At 41.0% G+C, this 24,602-nt stretch overlaps 1 protein-coding gene across 2 annotated transcripts in view; it reads left to right on the top strand.

Moving 5' to 3' along the window:
• The first annotated feature begins 6,075 nt into the window (after positions 1 to 6,075).
• The window catches only part of marchf8 (membrane-associated ring finger (C3HC4) 8), a 90,944-nt gene continuing 72,417 nt past the window's right edge, over positions 6,076 to 24,602 (top strand). Inside the window, exon 1 of one of the 2 annotated variants that reach the window (XM_073482030.1) lies at positions 6,076 to 6,175. The gene's annotated coding sequence lies outside the window, so the exon portion shown is untranslated. Of the gene's footprint in view, positions 6,176 to 6,422; positions 6,508 to 24,602 lie in introns of those variants that run through there. The other variant, XM_073482029.1, reaches the window with a different exon arrangement.

Raw genomic sequence — 24,602 nt, 5'->3', positions numbered from 1 at the left:
TTCATCTCAGGAAAGACTTGTGATCCTCTCACTATCTGCTAATTACTTTTACTCAGTAGGTTGCTTGTTTTAAGTGCCACAACAAGTTAACACCCTTTATTTAAAAAAACACAAGCTTGTGTGTGAGCCTGTAATTTGTTTTGGGAGTATATTCTTTGTTTGTAAATGATTAACAGTAAATGTTGGATATCCCTCGTGGAAAACAAAAAAAGCTCTGTTTGAAATGCATATTTATAATTGTGTCGGGGAGAGCACTCCAAAGCTCTGGCTTGTTTATGTGCACACATGCAAAACACTAATTCTGGAGAGGAGTGCAGATAATGTTGCAATCAGTAAATTCCAGAGCACTGTGTATATTGAAAAACATAAATATGTTGTCTTTCTTCACTGGTGAGTCATTGAATAGAAAGGTTCAATCGAAAAGTCATTTTTCACTTTGCTTTCACTTTGGATGCTGTTCTCGTCCAACAGACAAACCCTGACCTCAGCCACGTCTCACTGTTTTTATCCTCACTTTCCTCCTTCATGTTGTCTGGCTTTGATCCAAGATAATTGGTCTGTGTAGCATATACTTCTGAAACTGCTTAGTCCCTGCTGGCAGATAAATGCACCTTAGCTGTGAGAGGGGCATCTTTTTCAAAAAAGGACGGAGTTTACGGACACCTCCAGATGAATTTGAGAAAACTATATTGTGGATTTTACTGCATAGGACTGCAGCTGAAAGTGCCGTTATTACACAAAGTTTTTCTGTCAAGTTCTGACAGAATTTGTTATGTAGCTGACAGAAAGTGATCAATGAAATACGTGAAAAATCAGTTTTTGAATGATAATCACAACATGTCGAAGTCTAGTCACTGGGAGTACTCCGTGGATAAGCCAAGCAGTTGCCAAGGCTACTATTAAATCCTGGCCACTCCACTGGCATTCGTATATACCAACATCTTTCAGTTCAGTTCAGGCTGCAATTAACAAGTATTCCCACTGTGTCACTAATTTCTGACCCATTAAAGCTGCTGTAAGTGACATTTATATCAGTATAAGTGTTAAATAGCTCTATATTCAAAAGTAATCACTGTTATAGAGTGTTTGGTCAGTAACCCATGTCTCTCCTCCTCCTGCTCATGCAGTAAAAGAGAAAAGAAAATGTTCTGGTATCCCAGCTTGATTTATCCAATCAGGACAGAGAGCTCCATAACGAGGCGGTCCTGTCTGTGTGTGAACGTGCAGACAGCAGGATCCTCCTGTTTGCTTCTGTGTCTGGTGATTACTGATCCACGCTAATGTAGTGAAGTGGAGAGGAGGGAGGGGATCGCCAACAAAACGGACAGGAAGTTAGCTAAGACGACAACAACGCTTACAGCAGCTTTAATCAATTACGTGTTTGGTCTATAAAATGTCAGAAAATGGTGAAAAATGTTGCAGTGTTTTCCCAAAGCCCAAGATGAAGTCCTCAAATCTCTTGTTTTATCCACAAGCTGACAAAACTGCTGCCTGTGAAAAGAGCTGTATTTTCTGTGGTTCTGGTGGAGGTTTGTCATGTCCGACAAGCGAAGTGACATCACAGGTATCTCAGCTTGGAGACTACACAATTCTGGTGCTTGGTGTATGAGGGACTTGAGTATTTTTGGCTAAAAGGGAGGTGTAGGAGCACTTTTGGAGCTTCAATCATATCAGAAACAGAATATTTGGGCCTGTGCTGCATGGACTTTGACCATCCTTTTTTTTAAATCTGAGTTGTGAGTCCCAAGTGTAACATTAAACGGCTCTCTCCACTTTTTCAACAGCGGAATCTTGTCATTCTCAAACCACAGTGTACCGTTCGGGATATACAGGTTTTTATTTTGGCTTGCTTCAGCTGCTTCTTGAGTGGAACAGTCTTCCACTGGTCCTGTGCAGTGGGTAACACAAACACAACAAACCAAATGTCTATTTTCTGTTTCAGGATTGTTCAGCTTGCCTCTTCCAGCTCGGCAGCTCTGCCAAGTGCTGCAAGTCTATATTTTGCGCGGACAGAAAAACAATGCTTTGTTTTCCTCTCTCGTACATGGCTTTTAGACGAAGAAATCCAGCTCAGTGGAGTTGGCAGAGAACATATTCAGTACCAAAATGTGCTCAGCTCTGGGACGGATTCTTTGAAAACATAACACATTTCAGGTTACTGATTACCAATTAAATAGTAAAGCGTTAGGAAAGTTGAACTGTGCCATTTCCTTTGCTTTTTTTGGTGTTTTTTGCCTCTAAAATGTAGTTATATAATGTAGTTATATTACTGCCAAATATACAGGCTGAGATTTGTTATGCTGTAATCATCATCTGCGATCATTAATGAGCACCTGACTGTGGTTGGATCTCTCAGACTCTAAACTCTGAAGTATGCATGAACTGGCATAATGAGGAACAAGCTGAAACTAACTAGAAAGTAACAAACATGAAGTACACAGAAGTTTGCCAGCTTTAATGCAGCTGAATGTGAGCTCTTTTTCATCAAGTATTTACAGGATTTATTCTGAACGTATTTGTACTTGTTCTGGAATCAAAACACAGTCAATTACCACTCAACATTGTCTGTCGCCCTAAAGCATAACTGTGCTTGTATGAAATAAGGGTGTTTACTCTGCTGAGTCATGTGTGCATGGGTCCGACAATGAAGGACTACCAGTCTGACTGGTTCACTGTACCAGTAAAAGAGCAGGAAGGTCACACACTAAAAAAAGTTTGGAGGAATTTTTGAACAGCTCCACTCCCACCTATTAACAGACCAAACCTCCCGAGAAAAACTTCTTCTACTTGTCTACCTGTCTGGGTTTCCCAGCACCACCTGTCTTCCATCCTTCCTCTTTCTTAACAACTCTTCTTATACACTTTACTCACACACCCTGTTCTAATCGAAATTATAATTGTCCTTTGGCCTGGTTGCTGGGGTTGGTTCCACCCGTCAAACTAAGTATTAAAGCTTCTATTCTCCTCGTGTAAGAAATATGAGTAGCCTCTTAAAGGATAAGTTCACCCAGTGATGAAAATTCAGTCATTATCTGCTCACCTCCATGCCGAATGCTGAAAGGTAAAGTTTTTGTAGTCTACCAAACATTTCTGGAGCTTCACCGCAAAACAGCGTTGCATCATTCTCCTAAACAACTGAAGTAGATGGGGACTTGTTTTAAAGCAAGCCAAAAAAAGAAAAACATAAAATGGCTCCAAATAGCTTGTTCAGTGTAATCCAAGTCTCGAGAAGCGCTGTGATCCCAAACTGACTTGAAAAGATGTGATTAACACCCTTTATATGGCTGAAATCTTCACTGCTAAGCTAAAAGTGTCAGCGCACAAACCGGCCAGAGGTAGGAGCGCGAGTTCGATCGAGTGTAAAATAATCAAGCTGTATGAAGCGTTTCTTGTTTTATTTCTCTTGTATGTTTATGTTTAAGCCCCCATCTACTCCAGATGTTTAGGAGAATGCTGCAAAGCTGTTCTGCTGGACTACAGGACTTCACCTGACTTTCCTTCGGCAAGAGGCTCGGTAGAAAACTACTGAGTTTTCATTTTTTTAGGAGAACTCATCCTTTAAGTTCTTTAAATGTGGTGAAAAAGCTGTTTGCATATCAACGCCACAGCTGTGTTTCACTTCCCTGCCCCTCTTTTACACAACAAGCCTCATCCTAATCTCTCCATGCCACGCAGTAAGACAGCCTGTATCTGACGCAGAGACACATGAACGACAGTTTGGCAGACTCACTTCTGAGGTGCCCACATGGTCCAGACAGCGGACAGAGGCTCCGTTGTCCCACCCCGAGGACGGAGTGGCAGACTGTGCATCAGTAATAAGCCCCAAACACAATGACAGGTTTCACAGAGACAGAGCCGAGGCTTTGAGTCAACAGAGGATACGTTCCCTCGTTTAAGAAGTGAGCCTCTTCCCGACATACTGCACTGTGACTGTTGGAGTTACAGTAGGCTCCATCACTCCAGTTAGGTCAGTCGTATAGTACACTGCAGGCCATTCAGAATCTAATAATAAAGACCATTGTACCAGAAAATATTAATAAAGTCTGACAGATTGGAGCCATTTCCTGAGAATTGTTTTCTACAGCCTAATAACAAACCTATGAGGTGATTTACAGAAAATCTGATGTCATAATTAGAAACATCTAAAATAATTAATGATGATAAAAATTATGTTTATCATCATCTTTAAAGAAATAAAAAAATCCACTGTCTGGCAGAGTAAGACGAGAACACTGATGCCACTTTCATGTCTGTCTGATAAATATTAAGCTACAGCCGGTTAGCTTAGCTTAGCATAAGACTGGAAACAGTGGGAAACATCTAGCCAGGCTTTGTCTAAAGGTAACAAAATCCACCTAAGAGCACCTTTAAAGCTCATTACAACACACTCTGTGTTGTTTGTTTAATCCGTCCAAAAACCAACATGTAAATATGACATTTAGGGGTTATGTGCAGACTATTTCTGAGCAGGACAAGTAACTTCCTGGAGTAACTTCCTGCAGTTGGTTGCCCAGTAATGGCTCAGAGCCAAGAAACAGTCCTACAAAAGACGGATTGTCATTTCTACGCTTTGTTTTTGTGTGACTCAAACAAACAAGATACTTCAGTGTGAAGCTGAGAATGGCTGTGCATGCAACTATTTTTTAAAAATGTTGTCATCTCAAGATTACGAGTTAAATCTCTCATTGTCTGAAGAAAACAAGCTTATTACCTTGAGGTAACAGGATAATGAAGCTTGTCTTCACGGGAAAACAAAAAGGCAGTTTCCTCTTATTACTTTGCAAGTTTATCAGAGATCAGGAATGCCATGCCAGCATGCATAGATGGCATCTTGATAACTGCGGCATCTAATCTAAGCTTAAATTGTCAGATCAAGGAGTTCCCATTATAGATCTTCACATCACATCACACTGCACTTAAGTCTTAGTTTTTTATATACTCCACACTTTATTCTACCATTTAGTACCAATGTAGGCAGTTTCTATTCCAGTTCCTCTCTATGCCAATGGGAATTTTTTGGTTGTGGCCCACTGGATCTGCAGTGTATGTAAGCCTATCCTCAAAGTACTTAGAAATAATGTGTACTCATGTGAAATCACCAGAGAAAACATTCTTATGACAAATGGAAAAAGTCTATAAAGAGTTCATATCATTGTTAGCTGGATGATTGATTGACAATTGGTAGGTGTGGTATCAATCTTCTTATTTAACCCAAGTAGTCAGAGTTTTGCTTTAAAGCTTCATACATTCATTATTGTTGGCCATTTTGCTCACCTCTGGCCAAAAAAAACCAGAGTCACATTAAATGTGGTCTTTACTCTTGCTTTAGTTTAGTTTTGGTCTCTGAACTCTATGACCTCCTGAGGTTAGCCCAAACAAACTAAAATGACAGACTTTCTTTGTTTTCATGACTGAATGAACTGAATAAACAAACTGATGTTAAAGGACAACACAGTTTATACTGTTTTACTTTGTTTATATGTGGTGGACCCTGCCACCTTTCTCTTTTCAAACAGTGTTCTGGGACCTTATATTCCTCTGAGAACAGCTTGTTTATTCACTTGTGTAGAAAATAAATACTTCTGAGTTTGTATTATTCCCTCATTAATGTTGTAAATATTAAAATTCTGAGTTTGTCTTTCTCCTCCAAGACTACACAGTGCCCCTTTAGTGTCAAAAGTAATTTTCTGTCAGTAAATGAAGTATCAGAAGTACAAGTAGGCTGAAAGTATTCACATGTATGTATCTGCTGTATATTAAAGGTCAACCAATTATCGTCCTGACCGATTATTGAATCCGATATTTAGCATTTTTTTTCTCGAAATTGTACTTGAGTAAATGTACTTAGTTACATTCTGTCACTGGCAGATTGAGCTCATTAATCAGGCTACTTGTTAGCTGAGCTTATCTTCCAGCATCATCCTCGTCATCATCAGCTTCATCTTCATCACCTCCCCTCTCCTCCTCCTCCTCTCCTCCTCTCCTCAGTAGTGGACAGCTCTCAGTGCGCCCGCGTGCGCCGCCTGTCCTTTAAATTCATTAGGCCTATTTTTCTTGCCTTTTTTTTTTTTTTTTACTCCATCTTAACGCGGAAGTCAGTGACGCACCACTACACACAGCTGCACAGCGGGGGCCATGAAATAAACAGAACGTCGTGATTCGGAGGCAAACAGCGGTGAGTGTCTTGTTTGTTGTCTCGCTGGGGACATGGAGCAGCAGTGCAGATATGCGTCCGTCCACACTGAGGCTCCTCTGTCCCCGCTGCGCCTGTCGCTTTATTAAAGCCACTGGAGGCGGCTGACGCTCGCTCTCTCGCTCGCTCGCTCGCTCTCTCGGTGGGTCGGTCGGTCGGTCGGTCGGACTCACGGACGTCTGGACTGTTCTGGGATGTGAATGTGTGAGAATTTGCTCTCTCCTCTTTTCTTTTCTTTTTGTTACTGGCCGCTGTAGAAGCTGAGAGTCGCTCCCAGGCGGCGGTGACCGCAGCGCAGCCCCGTTGTGATTAAGGTACGGACATTAATGTAATGTGTGGTGCGCTCTGCAGCACGAACCAGCGACGCGTTCGTGTCTCTCGTGTTGTAATGCTTGGCTTTCATGTGCGTTGAGGAGGAGACGTGATGTGGATTGTGGACTGTGTCCTTTGTTAGTTCTCCTCACGCTCACAAACATAAATGATCACGAGCATTATTTGCGTTTCTTCCCATCATCGCTGTCTTCTGCTCGGATGCGTTTTCAATTTTCAAGTCAGGGCGCAGAACAGCGGCAGCGGGTTCTGTCCCATTTGAGTTGTGCACTGGATCGATACCGACTGCGATGCTAATGGTCAAATATGCAAGATGTGACCTCAGCAGCCTCCTTTGTCTCTCAGCGTCTGCCCCTGTGTTATCACATTAACTGGAGTCCTCACAGGGCGCACTGTTCCCTTTATTATGAACCATAATAAACCCAAGCGGAGAAGTCCAGACTGCTGCTCCCACCAGCACTCAGCCTAGGTTTGTTTTCAGCCGGACAACACTCAGGTTTGTACCTTCATCTGCCATCAGACCCAATAATAAGTGAATTGTTACACTGGCTCTCACATGACACTCTGCAGGGTCAGCTCCCCTGAGTTTGTGCCACCTTACACTCCAGTCCTCAGTGTGCCAGGAGCAGCTTTTCAAGTCTTTTTTAAAGGCGTAGAAATGTGCTCCAGTACGTCTCCCCGTGTGGATGATCGCTGCTGTACTGTATTTATTGTTTTTCAGTGGGAGGGCAAACCTTCACTCAAATCCATTCCAAGGTGTCAAGTCTTGGCTTCATGTCAAAACCAGCTTCTTATAATACCACGTATGCTGTGATGCTGTGGTGCTCAGCTGTGTTTGTCTGCGTGTGTGTGTCAGTTACATCACAGTAGCCTTTGGTTATGTCTTCGCCACGCACTGTTGTGAAATACTGAGGTCTTGTTGCGATAAGAAGCCTCATTGTCTTGTTGGTATCTGTGGAGTGCGCATGCATAAACTTGCAGATAACACAATGCTTATTCTCTCCGTTGTGCCGCTGCCGTGTAACTAATCCTGCCTCCTCTTGTGGGATTACTGCATATAGATTGGTTTCTTCTCCACACAAACACTGTTTAAGTTTGTGCCACAGCCGAGTGTTTGAACAACAGCGACGGACGGTGGCCTTTTTGCAGGCGAGCAGTTGGAGCTCTAATCTCGGTCTCGTACTCGAGCTGAACAAAGGAAATATCTTGACTTTGATGAAAGAAGTAATTTGGGACTCTTTTATTCTAAAGCAGCAGTAGAAGTAAGGAGGAAAAAAAGGGAAGTGGGGCTTTTATTCATGAGCTGCTTTCAACTTGTCAGAGTTTTTCATGTTGAGTGCGCAGATATTTTTATATTATTAGTTCAGCTAGAGCAATAAAGTCAAATGTTCTGGGTTGTATTTTAGCAGACTGATGAGTTTATACTCAGGTGTCTACTTATTCTCTATCAAGATAGGAAGAAATGGAGCAATATTAAGGTGTATTTTCTTCCAAAGAGTGACTGCACCAATGTATTTGCCAAAATCCTTCATATGACCACATCATACCATCTGCTTCCCTCTTCCTTTCCTGTTTCTTTCTCCATGACCGGCTGACTATCTGTGCTCCCTCTGACAAAGAGAAATTTTGCTGCTATCAACGAGCATCCTTCCCATTTTTAAGAAATTCTCATCTATTCCGTACCCTGAGCTGCCAACAGTCTCTGAGGTCGTCAGTCGTCCTGACAGGACAGGCTGCAGGGGAAATGAGAAAGTAAAGCCATGATTATGATTTCAAACAGGAGGAGGAGGGCGACTGAAACTGTCTGCTAAAACTGCGAGCGAAGGAGCCTGCAGCCCTAATGGACTCTGTGCCATTGTGCGCCTGCATATTAAGTCATACTTTGTGCCTTCGGAGACAGGTTCTGAAGGAAGTAATTGGAGGGTGAGAAGAATGCAATCAAAAGTATCTTAAGGCTCAGATAGTAGCTTTCTGCCAATTAGCCGCCGTCATTGTCTGACACAATTGGTTCTGATGGTGAATTGTGCCTCCCACGGACAGTATTTTACAACATGGAGCAGCGGACGGGTTTGACAGCCCCTTTTCTGCTGTTATGTAGTGGTTTCAATCAAATTCAATTTGAGAACAGCTAAAAACATTTTGACTTGCAGGAGATTTTCAGCAAAGGGTTTTTAGTTCTGGTTCACTCACCATGGTGCACATCTTTGTTTTTGGCTAATTAGTTCCAACTGTAGAAGAGCTGATGACTGCTCTTATTAATGACAGAGTAGGGCTGGGCAGTATATTGTACCACATTGTTAGCATGAAATGAGACTATGTATTGTCTTAGATTTTGGATATTGTTATATTGTGATATGGCAAGGCAAGTTTATCTGTATAGCACAATTCAGACACAAGTATGGAGCCATTTTAATGGGAAGACCCCATCTACATCAGTCGTCTAGGACAATGCTGCAACGCTATTCTGCCGAGAAGCTCCAGAAATGTTTTGAGGAATACAAAACTTCACCTGAGTTTCCACCGGCTTGAGGGTGAGAAGATAAAGACCGAGTTTTTATTTTTCGCTGAAGTCATCCTTTAAGGCCGTATCAACCGGCCATAACATACAGAGAGCCTCAAATGCATAGAGCTGAAAATAATCTGCCTATATTTGCATTGACGTATTTATCAGTTTCGTTTGTGATATTTTCTGAGTGGTGCCGTAATCGAGCTGCAGCTAACAATTATTCCCCTCATCGATTAACCTGTCAGTTATTTTCTCAACTAATTGTCTGCTCTGTAAAATGTCAGACAGCAGTGACAGAAACGCCCGTCACAGTTTCCCAGACACAAAGCTGATGTATTCAAATGTCTTGTTTGGTCTGAGCAACAGTCCAAAACCTGAATATGTGACATTTCCATAGCGCACATTAATAGAAGACAAAGGTCGACAGAAAATGTTCAAGAAGCTGCGACGCGTCACTTAATCACATGAACTGTCAGTTTTGTTGCCAGTTAATTTTCTGTCAATTAAAAATCAATAAATTGACGAGTTGTTTCAGCTTTACTCTTTGAAAAAGTGCATTGATTAGAGAAAAAATAGGTCAATCTCAAACACTTATTGACACATTGACACTCACACACACACACACACACACACAAACACACTTCCTTTTTTTTCTCTATTTCCTGTACATAAACACAGGATGTGATAGAGTTCCAGTTAGCAACACCCCGTGGAATTCACACCAATCAAGAGCATTTCTCGTTATTCCTCACATATTTGTTAAAATATTTGTTCATATATTAAATAATTGTTTAATGCCAAGCTGTTTCAAAATGGCACCTGCAGACACGGCTCTCGGACTCATGCTGCACTGACTGCTTACCCCTGTCTCTTCTCTCTGGCGGTTAATCTGTAAAAATAATATTGATTGCGTTCTGCAGAGGGACAGGAAATGGATCCAGCCTACAGAAACCAGCCTTCATAGGTATTCTGTATGTGGAGTAAGTGCGTGTGTTGTTCAAGATGTGGGTTTTCCTGATGACGTCAGTCATTACCTGTTTTCAGTAGACTCCCAGCTTAGCAAGTTGTACTTCATAATTGATCTTCGGCTGAACTAATTAAAAGTATATCAGCAAATGTACCACCATATGGCAGATGCAGGGTCTCCAGTGCTGTGTAGACTCTGTGCAGCTGTCCCATGCCGCTACCTGATCCTGCACTATAATCGTATGAATACGTCCCCTGCTAGTCTTGTTGCGTCAGCGTCTGGCTGGGCTGTAATGTAATAACATAATAAAGGTATCATACGGTGTCGCTTCTCTTTGCCTCCCCTGCATTAACTCAATCCTGGACCTGCCCTGCTACTGTGTCCTACTGTGGCTGGCTTCGTCTGTAGGGAATATAGAGTATTGATCCGGTCTAATGACTTCCTGCTGTGGATGATGTCATACACCCATGTGAATTAAACCTCGCTGGAGAAATGCTAATGGAGTAGTTAAAAAACACTGGTTATTTGATAAGTGGCTGGTGTTTTTTATTGATATTTCTTATAGATCTTAAGTAGCCTTCTTTACTCAGACTTACAACCTATGTGTGTGTGTGTGTGTGGGTGGGTGCATGCAATGAAATTATAAAATACAGGATGAAACGGTGCTCGACAGCTGCTATACATCAGCTGAGCTGCGGTGCTGGCTCAGCTGAACGCGCTGTGGGATGGCACTGCTGCAGGTAGTGGGCTATGGTTGATGATGGCATTAGGGCTTTCATGGTCTCTCAAGGTTTTCTGTCTGCTCGCAGAAACAATTCAAGAAGAGGGCGTGGGTGAGGAGGCACAATACTGTGTGTTACTCTAGCCGACACAGCACGTGTGTGCAAATACACTGACTTGTGTAATATGTAATTATATGTAAATATGAATACTTGATCATGTTTGCGATGGTTTTGTGTCTATCAATAATACCAAATATTCAGAGTTATACTACTGTTTTGTGCATACTGCTCTGTTAAACTGGTAGCTGGATGGGGATAGTATCTTGTGTTACAGATGGTTGACAAATTCACACAAACATTAAACATTGTGACTTAGTAAACTGTTCCGTCATTATGAACTTCCGGAGCGGCTACAGTGCTCTTTGGCATCGATTCTCTGCTGCTCCAAAGGAGGAATCAACACAATTCTTCCCTCATTTGGCACTTTTAGTGATGGCCAATCCAAAAACTCACACAGGCCTTTTCCTTTCCCGTAACAATGCCCAGCATGGCTGCCAAGCCTTGGATTTCTACACATGCGGAAACAGCGTGTATGGGCTGGAGTTAGAATGATAGGATTTAAAGAGGTCAGAGGGTGGAGTCCACTTTTTTAGTCTTTCCGAGACCAGAACATTAAACCACAAGGGGCAAAAGTGTTGGAATTGGTCTGAACGGTTTGTTTTATCTGCTGCTGTGTATGCTTTACCTCCTCCTGCTGTAACTGAGCTTTACTTCCAAGGAACACATTATAAACTGGACCAGCAGCTTCAGCCTCAGTCCTTTAGCATGCTGTTGTGTATGTAGCCATCAAGTGCATATTTAGGACCCCTATATACTGTATGTGCTGCATATGAAAGAAACATGTGACAGGCATAGCCACAGTATCTACGGTGGGTGGGGCTTAACAAGTGGTCAGTAAGGTTGAGATACACTATTTAGGTTTTTCCTTGCAAGACAGCTGGATCCACAGGATCATGTGATCATGTGAGCTCGCAAATCCATCTTGCCCAAGGACACTTAATTATACCTGGACACAGCCTTGGAGAAATGAAGTCCAATTTATTTCTATGAAAGCTGCTCAGTGGCGCATGAAGCCAAAATGACTCAACTGTCTTCTGCATAGCTTTCGCATTGTGTGCACTAGAGACTTCCGCTGACCGAGCCAGCTAACTTCCGATTTAGCGCCCGGCTAACTTGAATAGGGATAATAATTTAATTGTGCGGCTCTTCCAGACTTTCCAAATGTTATTGGACCGAGTGGCTCAAATTATGACAGTGAAACGAGTCTTGATCTTGCCCGGCTTCAAGCTATACGCTTGTGGTCGATCATATAGTGGTCAAACCAATCATCATCCTATGAGGAACTTCTGGCAGCTACGGGTGTGACAGCGAGTGAGAGGACTGACTGTTTCCCTCCTCAAGAGGTTAGCATAGATGCTGCTATAGCATCTGTTATTTCAGAAGTGCAGAACATATTTTTGGTAAGAATTTGATTTACCAACTGGCACGGCTTACAGCGCTCTCCGTCTGTTGATCTGATTGGTTGAAGTTAGCCTGTGATAGACGGCGATAGACAGATGGTTCGTCCAATCACCCGCCAAGTTTTCAAAATGTGGCTGGCCTTTTCCAAACAGTTTCTAGCGGCTCCTCTCCAGATGGTTTCCCTGTGTGTTCTGTGGAACAATCAGAATTAGTTATGTTGCTGCAGTTGTTTCTTAAAGTCTTTTTCTTCAGTTTGTCACCTGTCTGTGTCTGATTGGTAGACCGTCATATCATTCTGCTATCGGTGACTCCTGTATCAACTGTAAACGCTGCGGATCTTTAATCTGTTAAATCTGCAGTGTGGAAATGGGAATGAAAAATAAACGCATTAAGAGACAGACGCTCTGTGTATTTCATTTATATGGAAGGCTTTGTCTACAATCTCTCCAGCTTCACTGTGACTACAGTTCATCTGGATATTCTGCGTTATAGTCACATTTATTCACTCCGCTTGCGATATTTGATGTAAAAGCGACTATAATGAATCAGTCAAGGGAACACAGAAAAACATGCTGTCTTTAATTAGAATAAAAGAAAGTTTAATTGGTCTAATTAACTCGTCTTCTGCGAGTAGTTTATCATTATTCCTAGCATGTTGAACCTCATTGTCTTCCTGAACCTGACTCATAAGACCGAAGCTTATTCTTCACTCTTACATTCTTCACGCTGATTCACATCACTGTCACTGTCTGCAGCATATCATATTTGATTAGACTTCTGCAAGCCAGTCAGCCGTCATTTTCATTACTTTTGTTGGAAGAAAAAATCAACTTGCAGAAACTTTTACGACGGGTAACTCATCATCGTGAACATGCTTCCTAAAATCGCTTCTCGTCAGAGCAGAGTTTGTCTTCCGGTGCGTTCATGTGGTAGTGATAGCGTGACAAATGCCATGTTCTCATTAACTGTCACAACTTTTATGAAGTAGTAAGACTCGCCATTTTCCTTCCAGCATTCACTGCCATTAGTCTCTGACTTGTTAAAATCAGCTTGTGCAACAACAAAGTTCATACTCTGAGCAAGTTAAGTTGTCTAGTCTGTAGATGTTGAGTTTCAGAGCCTAATGGCTGTCCTGGTGAGAAGGAAAAGGTATTTTAAAATCTAGTTTGTATGGTATGTAAAATATCTGTGACCTTTCCCTCGCAAATCCACTCTCTTTTTGCCACTGTCTGTCTCATTATACAGTTGTGACTCATCCTATAGGCATCTCATAAAAGTGTACGTATTTGCTTCTAACCTCGTGGACTAAGCGGCAGCGTTTTGTTTGGCCTAACTGGAGGAAAAACTGTGTAATTGGCCTGAACAGCAGCAGCAGCAGCAGACAAAGAAAAGAGTTTAGATGTCATTATATCCTAAACATCAGTTGTCATGCGATCTTTGGGAAGTTGCGTGCTGCTTCTGGAGCTTTTTCTAGGTTACGTCCTTGTCTAATTATCAAAATTGACTGTTTGTAAACAGTGAAGATATAATTGACTGCTTCTAATGTGGATTTCTGCAAACCTAACAAGAAGATCCCGACAGCAGAGTCCCTTCATCCCCTCTGTCATTTCGTGATGAATATCAAATGAGTTTTTCTTACTAATGCCTTTTCTGTTGTTCCCCATCTATTGTTGCAGACTGGTGGTGTTTGCATTGCCAGAGGTGCTTTGCTGCTCGTATTTTTTATGTGTGAAGTGTATTCATGGCTTAAATCTCATCAAATGAACATCCATGTCAGAGAGAGTCCTCTGTCGCAGCAGCCTTAAAAATCTCTACTGTGACTCTCTGATCTTTTAAATTCAATCCCCAGTGACTAGCAGTCATTAATGATGTTTTTAAATAATTAATTCGTCCTGTTATTGCTTGCGCGAATTAGTTGTGTAGACAGTAACAAAATGCAGTGTAGTTGGTTTGAATGAGTTTTTCCAGCAATTAATTTAAATAGAGTTTGTTTGATGAATATTAATTCAGTTGATTGAATGCAAGTTGCTGTTTGTGTATGTGCAGCTGTTGAAAGCGGTGTGATCACATGAACAGTTGTGGTAACTTTCAGACCAATCTGACTCATGATGGGTGAGATAGCTGCCCAATGTGGCTCGAGCTACTGTATTTGTCAGACTTTTGTAACCTGAACTCATTGAGACACAGATGTGCGTTTAGTTTTAGGACACAATGTACAGACTTAAATTTCATATGTTTTTTTAATTGGAAGCTGGATTGCAGAGATGTCACATTGGGACAGGAGGAAATATGACTTTAATATGATAAAGGAATATTTTCCTAAGTTGTGATATACAGTATACATGTATACATGTCTCCTTTAAGGACGGAGCGAGTATGGGGACTTATTTTCTGCATTTTTGCAATGATATGTATCTGTGTTTTTTGTGTTTCATTACCATTAAAACTGAATAATCTGAATCTGCAAAGTAACTAGAGTGAAGTAGTAAAGTAGTAGAGTAAAAGGTATATGAAATTGTAAAAAATGTAAATGCTTAAGTACATCAAAATTGTACTAAAGTACAGTACTTGAGTAAATTGTACTTACTTAGATTCAATTTCTCGCTATTCTGAATTTTGACACTGAGTTTTATTTGTACAGATATTTTTATTTGATAATTTCACGAAATATTAGCACAAAGAGATTTTTGATAGACAATCATCCGTAATGTGGATATAATGACTGAATAGTTAAAGGGAAATATTAGAAGATATTCTAGAGTATATTAGAAGAACGTTTGAAGTGCAACAGTCTGGTAAGATCAGAACATTTTACAATTTACTGTAATGCAACCTTGAAAACAAGGAAAAGACAGCGCATGATATATAGTCTCACATCATGATGAAGATAAAATATCAATCTGTGTTCCAACATTTATTTGTTCTACAACAAAACTGAAAAAAATCATAAAATACATACAGCAAAAGTAAATAAAATGAAAACGAGTAAAGAGGGAAGTGGGATGTTGAAGGTTGGTTTACTTTGTAGCCACATCGGTCTGATCATCCCCTATAAACAACGAGATGACGAGGGCTGTGTGTGGAGGATGCTGGGTCTCTTTGTCAAACCAGCCTGACATCTTCATTTGTTCCATTACCTTGGAGTTGGCTGCTGCGAGCAGAAAGGAGGAGGATCAGGGTCTAAATCAGGACATGTCTTGTTGTGACAAAGGTTGTTTGATGAAAAACCCACTCTCCATATGTGCACAATGTGTCATCACGCCAGACATCAACGTCTGATCTGAGAGACAGTAAAAATATCTGCCTTCTTTTTCTCTCACAAATCAAATACAATGGAAGCAGAGCTGAAAAAATGAACTGATTAATTGATTAGGCAGTCCACAGAATATTAGTTGACAACTCTTTAGATCATAATTTTATGCTTTTCTATGTTTGATAATGAACTATATAATATCTTGTCGTCTGGATAAAAGGGACACTTTGAATCCATCACTCTGAGAAATGATTCCCCTGCTTTCTGACTTTTTATTGATAAATGCTTAAACAGAGAAAACAGCAGATTAATAGGTGATGACAAAACTGTTAGTTGCAGTCATAAAAATGAAAGTGAAACTCTTTTTGTTGTATAAAACACTCAGAAGCATATCTTAGGAACTCTCCAACTTGAGTGTGCCACTTACTCAAGATAATGGGATACTTACAGACCATGTTGTTTATCGACTCTCTTAAAAGTACTTTGAGGGCGTATCATCATTTTATTCGATGGAAGAGACCAGAGAGTTAACAGGAAATGAGGGCGGAAAGGGGGGCATAACATGGAACAAAGGCACTCATCCAGACTTGAAGCAGGAACTTTGGTTGGCTTTTAAACCCAGAGGCTACGAGGAGGTGGGGAAGAAAAAGACCAGATATCAGTAGATTTCAGTAAGAAGATATTTAAAACGGGCAAAGACACAAGATGCAATATCAAGTTTCTCTGATTTAGTTGTGGGTGATTTCCTCGTTACTCTGCAACTGAGTTAGGACATTTTTCCCGTGTAAGCCTCCCTTGACTCTTGAGTAAAGTCTTAGTCATCTCATATAACAGCAAGTATGAGGATAAGCAGTGTGACGTAATCTCCCAAAGAAACTGATCTCAGTACAGTCTCAGGATAAGCTCCAAGCATTTAGTCTTTGTTGCTTCATCCTGTTTTTACCAGTTTGTAAACTTTAGAAGAAGAAAAGTTGAGTTGAGTTGTTGTTCGTGAGAAATGAAATCACGATGTGTCACAGTTGACCTGATGGACTGTCGTGCTGCTGTAATTCATTGTTTTCCTCTTGGGAGCGGCTGAGTCACGTGCGGCAGGTTGTGGTGAAGTTTCATGTAACTGGTTCATTCACGTATAAAGTGTCATATCAAACTGGTTTGAACATTTTTAAATTGGCCCAACCTTAGTGCTTCATGTTTATTCTTTCACCACCCCAATAATCATGAGGACAAATGGCTTCTTTGGCTTTATTGCCATATTAGATATGCGTTAGTGTGTCTTTACCTTCATTTATTGTAGTTTTGTCCATTAGGAAACTGTTTTAGAACACTAACCTTTCTCTTGGCTGTTTCATATGAGCAGACTCCCTCTTTGGACTTGTCAGAGTGAAGCAATTTCAGCTGCACAAGCAAAATTGGATTTAAAAAAAAAAAAGTAGGAAAGAATTCAGGAAGCAAGTCCTAAAATTATTGCAGCACCATCAAAATTCTGAGCAAGTTTACATGAATGTAGAAGTTGTTGCGGTGGATATGCTGGCTGTTGTTATTACACCAAACAAGAGGCATGAAAAACAGTTCTAAGAGCAGTGCAGCGTGACTTCTGTGCTAAACTTGACTAAATGAATACCTTAGTAGATACTTCAAGTATCATAGATTCATTGTTGCATTAACACTGATCATATAACAAGGCCAAAACATATAGCCTCTGTGGAGGAACACGTAAGTGTTTTTCGATACATATCGATTCTGAATATTCAAAACGCTTTCCGTACTCGCTCTGACCCAGATCTACTTAAGGTGGACCAGCTCTTGAGTGACAAACTGCTTCTCCAACCAACACCCTCTGTCCATTTGTCTGCCTGGTCTAACCTCAACCTAAAATCTTAAATTTTATGCCCTCGATGTTGTCTCAGTTTTTCCCTGTGGTAGCAAAAATTTTAAGAAATATAAATATTTTTCAAGGTATAGTATCAAAGTTAGAAATTCCAGTATTGTGACAACACTAGAACACTTACAATAAAACAGAAATAGACGCAGCGGTTGGTAGCAGTTAAAATTAATTAACATCTGTCTGCGAGAACAATTACTGTAATCGTTTTAAGTCATTTTTCAAGAGAAAATACCAAACAGAAATGTGAGAACTGGCTGCTTGTCCTTGCGTTAAATTAAAGTAAGTTGAATTTATTTTTATGGTCTTGTTCAGGCAAAATAAGACATCTGAAGAAGTCACCTTGGGGATCTAGGAAATATTATTGAGCGTTTTCCACAGTCTTCAGGCGTTTTATCGACCAAATGATCAGTCACTGCCTTGAGAAGATAATCAGCAGTTTAAGGTATTTAAACAGTACCAGTGCTCTGGAAGGGATATGTTTAGCAGCGTGTTGGTATCTCCTCAGTCTTGTAGATTCACTCTTCACCTGCTGTTGCATCTGTCAGATTTGGCAGTGCCTCATTAAAACTAACAGCAGGCTTCTACACAACTTTTTCCTCCGCAAACCTGACCTGAAGCGCGCAGCTGAACTGGGCTCAGTACAGTGTGGACCTCCGATGCTGCTGCGAATATGCTTTGATTTAATTGTATTTTCTCATAGCTGCAGGGATTTTCTTTTGAACTGGGGCTATGCAGCTGAGATTTTTCAAACCCGTCAGTGTTCTCCGACATCCAGAGGCTGCACCTGCTCACTTACTGTGACTCAGTCTGGGTCGGTCTGCTTTGGCCACATTCCCAAAATGTTAATGCGAATCTGTGCTTGTGGGTTCAAATTTGCATCAGTACCTGTTCCTGTGTTTATCGATGCAAACAAGTTAGCAGGTTTGATAGTGGTGCTCTGCTGGCTACAGGCTAATTGGGATTGTATACGACAGATACGGACATGTGCAGGAGAGAAAATCTTTTAGTCTGCAGGAGAATCAAGTTAGGAGCTCTGGCTTCCTCAATATGTTCTACTTCCCCTTCATGGTATCAACTGTAGGGACATTAAAAAAAATGTGTGTCACCAATATACTGTAAGTGACTGCTCTTTTTGAACAATTTCAGTTCCTGTCTCCATTTTTAATGCGTTCCCACTTTTCTCCCTTCAGATGTTTAATTCTGCCCCCCCCCCCCCCCCCCCCCATCTGTTTACTCTCTTTCTTTCTCTTATCGTTCCATCACACACACACACCCAAAGAATCGAACAGCATCCTGTCAACACTCTTATCAAGTATTCTTTGAGTCAGCCGTGCACTGATATGTCGACAGCAAAGGACGACTTTATTCCTCAAAAATAACAGACAGAGGGAACTCTACACTTCCTCTTGGACTGACAGCTGGTCTGGCTGCTTTATGCTCATACTATCATCTATCGTCTTCTCTAACATTTTATTGAATCTAAATCCTGTCAAATCCCACATTCATATCCAGGGTTCACTGTGAACAAAGTTATATATTTACCAAAATGTTGATGACTTGCCAAGTCCAGTTGCCTACGATACAGCACTTAGAATATTTACCAAAACTTTTTGGACATCTGTCACCACCTCTTGTTGGATGATAAAGCATAATAACTGCAGGTTTGAGTGATCGCATAATGTTCACAACAATAGACAATAAACACAGTTTCAGTTTGGCCTTTGGGTAAGGTACTTAGGGAATTACCGTTAATTAACTACAGGCTACAGCTGATATAATCTGCTGCTGGCAGTGTCTGTCATTTACACTGCTTAGAACTGCTGGATAAATATGCAAGGCCTGCTAGCTGAATATTTTGTGCATTGTTGTTTTAATAATATAAAGAGTGAGTGGAGATAAAACATCTGGAAGGAGATTTATTCTAATTAAAGTGAATCCAACCTGAAGACAAATGTAAACGTAGTCATGGTGCAGTTTAATTTTGTCATTTGTTTAAAGTTTGGATTGGACTTTTTATTGTCATACAGATGCTAAAGGAATATTTCAACATTTTCGGACTTCCCATTCACTGTCTATGCAAGCAGCCGTGCACAGCATTCTGGTAGCGTAGTCTGGCTACTTCATGCAAAATCAGGGGCATCCTGAAACTAACCATTGTTAAGTCAAAATGAAGACTCTGCAGCTGCATGGCTTACTAACCGCCTGACTGACAGACACATTTCAGTGAACTATTTTCTCACTATATGAGAGAAAGTTTGCAAACAAGCTAGAATGTAGGTTAAGTTTAAGATCCCAGAGCAGGCAGCCCATGAGCAGCATTCATCCAGGGGCATCAGGTGCAGCCAGTAAGTGTTTGCGTGGTTGTCTGAGGGTGTAAACTGTTTTGGACAAGCGTGCAAAGCTGGGAAGCCTTAGTTTAGCATGGCGACCGGAAGCAGGAGGGAAACGGCCAGCAAAATCCACCTACCAGCACCTCTTAAGTTGACTAATCCATGTATGCTGTAACGGGTTTGCTTCGTCTCTACAAAACTGAAAGTGTACAAATGACGAGTTGTGTTTTTTACAGTGAGTTCCTGGAAGGGTGGGAGGGACCGTCAAAGGCCTTCAACATGCAACATTACAATTTACATGTAGCGAGCAGAAAGTCTGAATTCTTTCAATCAATTTTTTGCTACAAAGACGTAACTATTCTAACAGAACGGAACCATATAGAGGGAATATTTGGGGGAAAAGATTTTTTTTAGGGTTTAACACACAAAAATGCTTTGTCTATGTTTGGAGCTGGAGTCCGAGAGATGGCTTGACGAAGTCTTGATGGTTTTGTAAGATGAGTTTTAGCACATTTCTGAGAAGTAAAAAAACATTTCATAGTGAACATATATTTTGCAATAAGGTGCGGGAGTTTTTTCACATCCCTTTTTTTTGGAAACCGAAAGAATGAAACCGCTCTTCTCTCAGAAAATTGATTATGGGAAAGGTTGAACGCCGTTCAGTGATTTCTTCACGCGTCTGACATCAGAGTCTCGACATGTCACTGCATTAACTCAGGGAATTCAACAAGGAATCACTGAAAGAATCGTCTTAGTCAAGTATTTAACTGAACCTTGAATAACCCACTTTTGCACTGTCTAATCTGGTAGCGGTACTGAAAGTGAAACATTTACTGTAAATTAACAGATCCTGCTTCCTTTTTCGAAAGAGGAAGTTTCATGAGGTTTGTGTGTGTGTGTGTGTGTGTGTGTGTACACTTGCATCTGTGTTATCCCTCTTGGCTCTCTGTCTCTTTTCGCTCTTGTTTGCTCTTCTTGCCCTTCACAGCTCCTCAGCAGCTGAGAAAGAGTAAAGATCTTTTCAGTAAATGTTGGTAAATTCCCAGAGAATTTTGTCGGTGTGTGTATGTGTAGAAAAAAGCGGCAGCTCTTGCGTTTTCCAAACCAACCAGCCTGTTCATCCCAGATGTCTCTGCAGAGCTCCCTCCACCGAGCACGCAATTAATCACATGCAAACTGGGACTCATTAGCATATAATCAAATGGGACAGCTAATGGAGGCATTATGTATGCAGCAAACTTAAATATCATAGGAGCTTTTGATTAATCCTGCATATAGGGTAAACAGGCATGGAGATATTTAGGAGGCAGAGGAGAGGCCGCAGTAATGCTCAGACAGAGCCGCTGCTGATAAATGATGCAGCAACATTTGAAATGACAATGAGCTAAAAAACATTATGATAATTTATTCCCGGTAGGTTATGAAAAAGTGTTCAAGTAATCACCAGTCTGCTGCACAGGCCTGTGTGTTTGTATGTGTGTGTGTGTGTGGAACTACACAATGTCAGTGACGGTTAAATTTTCGAACAGTTTGACATGAAATTTGTTTAACAATTCATCCAAACCTATGAAGAACTGTGGTGCCAGATTTGATGTGTTTCTATTCGTGTCTGTGTGTGTGTGAGGAAGTGAGCCGCAGCAGGCTTTATCGGAGGAGTCCATCAGGTTTTACTGACACCCCGTTAATCCGTGTGTGTGTGTGTGTCTGTGTCTGTGTGTGTGTGTGTGTGTGTGTGTGTGTGTGTGTGTGTGTGTATGTGAGTTCTGGCAGGGCATTAAGTCCTATCATCGCCGCCAACACGGCTATAGAATCTGTGCCATGATGAAATTAAAGCCCCCCCTTCTCGTCCCTGACTCGTACCTTTCAGCAGGGGCGCCGGTCCAACACACAGGCATATCTGTCACATTTTCTTTCTATAAAATCCTTCTCATAAAATGATTCAGTGATGGAGTGACACATCCCTTGAGGGAACAGCAATCAAAGCAAGAAATTACATTTTCAAGCGTTGCACAGTACCTGCCAAATGATCGCTGAATACTTTCTGCACAAGTGAAATTTATGAGAACTTTCTTAATGAGGAACGTCACATACTCAGCTCAGCTACGACAGTCAATCAGAAGTTAATCTTCTCTCACAGTTTAAAATGATTCTCTAAAACTGTAATATCAGCATAAAGTCATAGATTAAGAGGCAGAACAAACTCTTCCTTTCAAAATGAGGCTACAAAATTCATGAATTTAAAGCACTGTGAATCCAAAATATAGCTGTATTATCTGTTTAACTCAACATTTTTAAGACCCTTACTCTATCCAGTCTATTTCATAAGCTGCCAATCCTCGAGGAAGACACCTCTTTAAATATAGACTATAGCAGTAGTACAGTAATGGTTGGATTGATTGATACACAGCCGAGTTTTTCTGCCTGGTTGCGCATCAGAAGCGAGGAACGGGCTCTCTGCCATATCTCAGGTCTGATCTGACAGCAGGGACACAGAGGGGCCTCTTGGCAAGCTGAATAACAGCAGAGCTCATCTGAGCAGAACAGGAGGAGACAGGACTGTGATTTACCTGGAGCAGGAGCAGAGAGGGGAGGAGAGGGAAAGGGGGACACAATTGTCTGTCTTTAAAATAGATGGACTTCAATGTTATGAGCTACAGTAATGTTTTGATGACCTTGTCTCTCTGTGGGACCTGCTGTGAGAATATTTTTCACCATCACGGTATGAAAAATCCCATTATCCCCTTATTAAAGCCAGTTTTCCCCTTTAATATATTTTGTTTGTAAGCTTTAAACACAACATTGACATCTTATAAAGTGTATATATGGCGAGTGCATCAGAGGCTTATTTACAAATCCAGCAGACATGAAGCAATCATCATTCATTTGACAAATGTCAGTCTGATATTCACTGTCCTTTTAGCTCTGTTTTAGTCTCCTCCACCACCTCCTGAGGCGCTAAATGTTCCACTTTGTTCACCAGCTAGCTGCTAACTGTGTCCGTCTGCTGTTTGGTGCTGGGAAGGTAATGCACAGTAGCTTTACTGAGCGACGGGTGATGAAAATGATGAAAATATTGATTTTGAATTATTAAAGTGCAATGTTTACCAATACTTTTTTTTTTTAAGCTGCACCACTTTATCAAATGAAAATATTCTAGATGTCTCATTTTATACATCGTTGACTGCTGGTTTCCCCAGTTAGAGAAACAGTTTACCAAGAAGAGCCCAGTAAGCGGCATTACAATCGCCCTAAAGCACATAACTTGTTAGCTACCTTGCTACATTTGTAAAAATAGCAGTAGAAAAAGGGCGACGTGTGAGACAGATGCAGCTGTACAAGTTGTTCTAAGGTGTCTTCAAGAAAAAAAAAAAACTCTGAAACTACTTCTTCAATGATTTGGCATTGCACTCCTATAACTCACAATAGACAGTTAAGAAATACAGTTCTTCCTCCTCAAAACTTGGTGTGTTACTCCAATGTAGCCTCGAGCCACTAGCCTCAAGCAGAGATGAGGAGTGGACTACAGAGGGTCTCCTCTTTCTTTAGTTGTTTTTTTTTCAAGCTTATAGTCTGAATCTGACTCAGGTGATGTCACTTTATCAGATTTCACAGATTTTAGCTGACTTTTCATTGTGTAAGTCAGAGTCAGTGTGCAGGTGGGGAGTACAACCACTCCCTTTAACATTGTTTTAAGTGAAGCGTCCCTATCCACAGAGCCTGTACTGTATCTACCATATTGAAAATTAGAATGATGATGGTCAGTGGGTTTGAGGAGGTTAAATAATTATAAAAATGTTTAGTGCCATGACCTCAATGAACACTGGTTAGATTACATCTGCAAACTAATAAAAACGAATAATTCCTCATTTTGTTAGTTTTTAATTACAGTTTGCTTTGAATCTTTAATTTAGATAACAGTATTAAGCAATTAACATGATATGATCATGTCGCCACAATACAGTCAAAAAATGATAATATTAACTTGTTTCATATAACCAGTCAGATGTACATCCATTAATCCAAAGCTATCGTCCCCTTAACAGCTTAAACTGACCCCTGGAGCTGCTGCCATGGCAACAGGTCAGCATAAAAATTGGACCCACAGGAGGTCTGTGATTGGTTGGAGTGCTGCAGGATTTGTAGCTATTAATATTGTTGCAGTGAACTCTTTGACTGGCAGCCGGCCCAGAGGACACACACATGCACAACTGGAAATGGCCTGATCGCACATCCAAGGGACCTTCTGACAGCTTGATTGACAGATTGAGTTTAGCCTTACTAATCCTAAAAATACTCATGCCTCAGCACTGAAATGAATGTTTACATACATTGTATATGGTGAAAGCATAATCCTGAGTGTCTGTCTGGCACATCTCTCCCCATTAGTGCAACCTCTCAGCTGAACAACAGCTTGAAATACAGAGCCAATTAAAAGAGGAGTGGAGGGTTTTACTGCAGTTGTTGTTCTTCAGATGTATAGTAACGAGCTCTCTGGTGCAGCAGCGGGCCGTGCTGTGGCCGCAGTGATGAATGCTGCTGCAAAGCCACAGCTCTATATACGACGCAGACAATACACGGCACGGACTATCTTGATTTGTTTTGTTCATCCCCTCTCATTTACTTCACCACATAGTCTCGGGGAATGACACGAGAATGGACACTTTTTAATTAACCCAAACATTTGTGGAGCTTTAATGATGCCACCATGTGATGCCCTCAGGCGGGTAACTTTGTGCCCTGACCCACGCTCATTTACTGTAACTCATTAGCCATGCACACAGTATGACTGCGCGTATTTTCTGCCCATCAAAGTGACCAGTATTCTCCTTCCATAGCTCACTAACTCAAAGCGAGGTCACATAATGGCTCATAATAAAGATAGAATTACCAAAAGG

The sequence above is a fragment of the Pagrus major genome, chromosome 15 (assembly GCF_040436345.1).
Source record: "Pagrus major chromosome 15, Pma_NU_1.0".
Classification (NCBI taxonomy): Eukaryota; Metazoa; Chordata; class Actinopteri; order Spariformes; family Sparidae; genus Pagrus; species Pagrus major.
This window is presented reverse-complemented; position numbering and strand designations above follow the sequence as displayed.